This window comes from Mustela lutreola, chromosome 10 (assembly GCF_030435805.1).
Source record: "Mustela lutreola isolate mMusLut2 chromosome 10, mMusLut2.pri, whole genome shotgun sequence".
NCBI classification, from domain to species: domain Eukaryota; kingdom Metazoa; phylum Chordata; class Mammalia; order Carnivora; family Mustelidae; genus Mustela; species Mustela lutreola.
Window position 1 is genome coordinate 30,663,828 of NC_081299.1, and position 6,226 is coordinate 30,670,053.

Below are 6,226 nucleotides of genomic sequence, written 5' to 3' on the forward strand. Positions count from 1 at the left end.
GCCATTTAGGACAAAACAAATGCCAACTTATTAATAAATATTCTCTTTGATGAGATAATCTTGTCTGCTGAGAAGCAAAATAAAAGGCTAGCCATTTAGCCCTGAAAGGCCCTGGGATGCTTCAGGCTGGGCTTTATTGGAGATCAGCCAGAAACCTAGGCCATTAGAGTAAATAGAGTCTACTGAAGTGGACATAGTTCGTTTCTTAGAAAAAACCCCTGTTATTTCTAAGTGAAATAGAAAATGCACACAAGATTATTTCACCATAAGAACAGTTATCAAAATGTGCAGACTACCCAAGGTAATTAAATTATGCAGAGGTCAGCAATCCCTGATTGCTTGCTGGTTGCCCTCAGAGTCATCAAAGTAGGAAATTTGGAGAATGTAGCTTGTCTCAAGTATATCTCCTATTTGGGACTCATTCTTTTTAAAGTCACTATTGCCAGCAAATCAGAAGGTCAGAGTGCTACGATTTTACCAGAGAACACAAGCTTCAACTCTATGCTGCCAACACCCATTAAAAGTCTATTGTAATAACTGTGAAGCATATTTTTCAACTACAAAATAATTTTTAATATTAAAGTCTAACAAAAAAACTTATATTTATGGATGATTCCATGAGCAATATTAATCTTCAAAACATGTTTTTTGAATTCCTACTATATGCCAGGCAGTATGCTAGATCCTGGGGATGGAGAGGTGAGGGAAAAAGAGTAGTAGGGCCTTGCCCTCTTGGGACCTGCACTTTTGTAGGAAAACGGATATAAATGAAATGACTATGTAAAAAATAATAAAATTACACTTCTGGTCATTTCCATAAAGAAAAGATAAAGGAAGGGAATTTGACTTAGACTGGGAGGTCTGTGACTTTTCTTACTGAAGTTACCCTTTAGCTGATCTCAAAGGTATGTGTACTTCGCAAAACTTGAATTGGAGATGAAAACAGTAGCATATTTTTTTTAAAGACTATTTATTTGAGAGAGTGAGAGCACATGCAAGAGCACAGAGGGAGAAGCAGACTCCCCACTGAGCGGAGAACCTGATGCAAGGGCTCGATCCCAGGACCCCGAGATCATGACATGAGCCTAAGGCAGATTCTTAACTAACTAAGCCACCCAGGCGCCCCATAATTGGATTTTTAAGACAATTCTTGATTTTTAAAATCTTTTGGAAATTTGGGATTGGTAGTAAATAGAAAATATCTTTAAAAGGCTTTAAGGGTGCCTGTGTGGCTCAGTCAGTTAAGTGTCCAACTCTTGATTTCTCTCAGGTCGTGATCTCTGAGTCGTGAGATCAAACCCAGCATCAGACTGCCCTCAGGTGTGGAGCTTTCTTAAGATTCTCTCTCTTGGGGCATCTGGGCGTTTCAGGCGGTTAAACATCCAACTCTTGGTTTCCTCTCAGGTCATGATCTCAAGGTCCAGAGATCCAACCCCGCACTGGTTCTGCAGTCAGCACAGAGTCTGCTTGAGATTCTCTCCCTCCCTCTGCCCCTCTCCCCTACGTGTGCACTCGCTCTTTCTCTCCCACTCTCAAATAAATAAATAAATAAAATCTTTAAAAAAAAAAAAAGATTCTCTCTTCCTTTCCCTCTGTCCCTCCCACTCACTCTCTCTCTCTCTCTCTCAAAAAAAAATGGCTATGGAAATTATCAAGTTCATACATTTAATTCATTTAATTAATACTTATCGACAGCTCCTATATGCCAGGTATTGCAACAGGTGAGTGAGCGAATAGGACAAGAATTCTTGTGATGCTTATAGTAGGGGAAATGGACAACAGTAATAAAAATAAGTAAACAAACTAACTCAATAATATGTTGGAAGGTGATAAATACAGTGGAATTTAAAAATTTAAAAAATAGAACAGGGCAAGAAGGATGCTAGTGCCTGTGAGGGTCTTGTCATTTTAAATTGGATGGTCAAGTTAGGTGTCACTGAGAAAGGATATTTTTTCAAAATCTTTTTGAGGAGGGAAATTTAGCCATGTGGTTCTCGGGAGGGGAGGAGAAGAGGCCCTTAAGCAGAGGAATTAATATGTGCAAAGCGTCCCAGGCAGAAGTGTGTCTAGTGAGTTTGAGAAACAGTGAATAGGCCAGGGTGTCTGAAGGAACAGGAAGCTGAAAATAGGGACAACCAGCACCAGATCAAGGAAGGAGAGCTTCATAGACCATTGTAAGGACTTTGCTCTTTTTGCTCTGGATCAAAGAGGCTCAGTCTTAGCACTGTTGACACTTTTGGCAAGACAATTCTTTGTTGCAGAGGTCAAAAATATGCATTCTAAGAAGTAAGCGGCATCCTTGGCCTCTCCCCACTAGATGCCAGTAGTACCCTGTCAATGAGACAACCAAGAAGGTCTTCAGACAATGTCCAATGGCCCCTGGAACAGAACCTTCTTCCTCTCCCTGGTCAAAAACCACTACTGTAGATGCTATGGGAAGCCACTGGAGGGTTGTAAGCAGAGGAGTTACATCTTACATATTTTTAAACAGCTTTATTGACATATAATTACATATCATAAAATTCACCTGTTTAAAATATATATTTCAATGCTTTTTAGTTTATAATTACATAGTCAAACCATTCGTTGTAAAGACCATTCTTTCTGATTTAATTGTTTTTATACCCTTGTCAAAATCAATGGACTGTAAATATAAGAGCTTATTTCTGAGCTCTTGTTTCAATTCCATTGATCTGCTTGTCCATCCTCATGCCACTACCACACTGTTTTCATTACTGTAGTTTTGTAGTAAGTTTTGAAATCAGGAAGTGTGAGTCTTCCAACTTTGTTCTTCCTTTTCAGGATTATTTTGGCTGTTCTAGATCTCTTGCATTTAAAAAAATATTTATTTATTTATTTATTTGAGAGAAAGAGTGCCAATGGGGGAGGGGCAGACCAAGAAGGAGAGAATCTCAGGTAGACTCCCTGCTGAGTGCAGATCCTGATGCAGGGCCAATCTCACAACCCTGAGATCAGGACCTGAGCCAAAACCAAGAGTAAGACGTTCAACTGACTGAGCGACCCAGGCGCCCTGAGGCTCTTGAATTTGCAAATACATTTTAGGATCAGCTCATCAATTTCTGCAAAAATTCTGGCTGGTATTTTGATAAGCATTGCACTGACTCTGTAGATCCACTTGGGGGATATTTCCTTCTTAGCAACATTGACTCTTATGATTCACTAACATGGGCTTTTTGTTGTTGTTGTTTATTTAGATCTTTAATTTTTAACAACATTTTTAGGTTTCTTTTCTTTTCTTTTTTTAAAGAATTATTAATTGTGGGTTAAGCTTAGGTCATGATCTCAAGGTCCTGGGTTCGAGTCCCGCATCGGGCTCTCTGCTCAGCAGGGAGCCTGCTTCCCCCTCTCTCTCTCTGCCTGCCCTCTTTGCCTACTTGTGATCTCTTTCTCTGTCAAATAAAAAATTAAAATCTTTAATAAAAAAGATTTCTTTATTTCTCTGAGAGAGAGAGAGAGAGAGCACAAGCAGGAGGGGCAGAGGGGTAAAGAGAGAATCTCAAGCAGACCTCATGCTGAGCTTAGAACTCGACATAGGGCTCACGACCTGAGGTAAAATCAAGAGTCATTCACTCAACCAACTGTGCCATCCAGGTGCCCCGATATTTTTAGTTTTCATTGTACAAGTCTTATACATCTTTTGTCAAATTTATTCCCAAGTATTTTATTCCTTTTGGTGCTACTATAAGTGGGCTTGTTTTCTTAATTCTATCTTTGGGATTGTTCATTGTATAAAGACACCTGATTTTTTAATATTAATCTTATTATCTTGAAATCTTGCTCAGTTTGTTTATTAGTTCTAACAGTGTTGTGGTTTTCCTTTTCCTTGATAAATCTCTCTTTCTCTCTCTATCTCTCTCTCTCTTTTTTTTTTTTTTTTTTGAGGCACGTGGGTGGCTTAGTCAGTCAAGCATTCAACTCTTGGTTTCAGCTCAGGTCACGATCACAGTGTCCTGGGACTGAGCCCTGTACTGTGCTTAGCACTCAGCATGGAGTCTGCTTGTCTCTCTCCCTCCCCTTTGCCTGTCCTCCTGCTCGCTCTCCCTCTCTTTCTCAAATAAATAAATAAATTTTTAAAGAAAAAAAGTTTTCCCTCTTGTGTTTGTCTTCATCTTTCTAAATAATGCACTATGTCATTATTTCTTTTTTATTCTTTTTAAAGATTTTATTTATTTATTTGAGAGAGAGAGTGAAAGAGAGCAGGAGAGAGTGGAGTGAGTGGGGGAGGAGCTGAGGGGCCGAGGGAGAAGCAGACTTCCTGCTGACCAGGTAGCCCGATGTGGGGCTCGATCCTGGGACTCTGGGATCATGGTCTGAGCTGAAAGCAGACGCTTAACCTACTGAGCCACCCAGGTGCCTCAAAGTCATTATTTCTTGATTTATCATCCATTTTTGGCTAACTGCTATGATAGGGGTTTAGCTTACTACCCTGCTCTCTTCTTAATTAGTAATTCTAATCAATATTTTACATATTTGTTTTATGTCTAGGCAACAATAGAAAGATATCTAGATTCTACATTTTTGTAAAACACAAATATTAGCAACCTTCCTTCCCTTCAGGATTCTTCATCACATTCACCTCCCAACTTCTAACATGAGTATGTCTACTTTTACGTGACCAAGGTGAAGAATGTTCACATTCAGTTTTCTGTGCCTTGTCTAGAAGTTAACTCTAAAAGTTGAAGTCAACAACATAATATTTCTACTGTTTTAACTGTGTACTTGTCATTCATAGCAAAGCCAAATCATAACTTGTAATTTACATAAATTAATTATATCTCCCTTCTTGCTTATTTTTTTACTTTTCTGTTTTTTTTTTCAATTAAATGATTGTCAAAGCTGTTTATGATGAGCAAAGGAACTCATTTCCCCCCTATTAACAGGAAATAACCAAAGTAGGGTTTTTTTTTACATGATCTTCTTGATATGAAAATTCAAGAGAGGTGAAAATAATTGAAAGGTTTTATTCACATAGTAAAAATAGAATAAATTTAAGAAAGATGGTTAATTATGGGACATCTCAGTTTATGCTTTAGCAGCATGTTAGTGACCTAGTCTAGTTCATAGGCAGCTATTTGTTATGATACAGATTTTATGCAGTGTTTCAATGTTTCTTATTCTATGTAGTAATCTTTTTGAATCAAATGTATATTGTCAAATGACTCTATATGCTAGTTCAAATGTCTAAAAAAGTATCTTATTGAATCCTATGTACCTGCCCCTGAATATTTCTTTATAATGTCCTTAAATAAGATCAATTTTAGTGAATTTGATATTACTACTAACATCTTTTTTTTTTTCTTTTTATTTGACAGAGAGAGACACAGCAAGAGAGGGAAAGGGAGAGGAAGAACCAGGCTTCCCGTCCAGCAAGGAGCCCCATGTGGGGCTTGATGTGGGGCTCGATCCCACGATCCTGGGGTCATGACCTGAGCCGAAGTCAGACGCTTAATGACTGAGCCACCCAGGCATCCCTGCTACTAATATCTTGAACCCATTGCCTATGAATATATTAATATTCAGTTGAGTAAACTGGAAAAGTTAAATTCAGAAGTCTTATGAGAATAGGACTCTGGCCAAAGGAAATGAATAATCATAGCATAAATTTAATGGAAACAAGCTGCCATATTGAAAATGGAACATAAATGTTTCTGAAGTTTTGGGTTACACTGTAATTTAAACGTATAAATTGGTGTGTGTCAATGTCTGTCAGTGGGAGACCAGAAGGAAAACACCTGTAGCTAATCAAAGCAGGGTTTATTAGCTCATTGCCATCTGGGAGACAGTAAGCCATGGGGTCCATGGAGTGTCTCCATAAGATGTCATAAATTTATAATGTCACATTGCAAAATGTGAGCTTGGCCTGGATGATTTGGGAAAGGGTTTAAGGAAGTATGGCTTTGCTTTGGGTTGGATACTTTTAGGAAGCAGCAATAATTCTATGATTGAGTATCTTAATAATTTTTATCCAGAAGTCAGAAGGAACAGAGTAGAGTTAAAGCTGTACTGGTAAAGGAGCAGTAGTCAGCTATATTATCTGGGGAAAAGGGCACGTACTCAGTCGCTTTTGTGATTTTGTGTCTTATAGATGACATTATTGTTTTCGTCTACTCAGTTGTAATCATGGAGTAGTCTTGTTTCGTCTGCCTCTATCACAGAGTGGCCTTATCTCATGTCTGTATTCTGCAAAGTGTTTTATGGTCAGCAG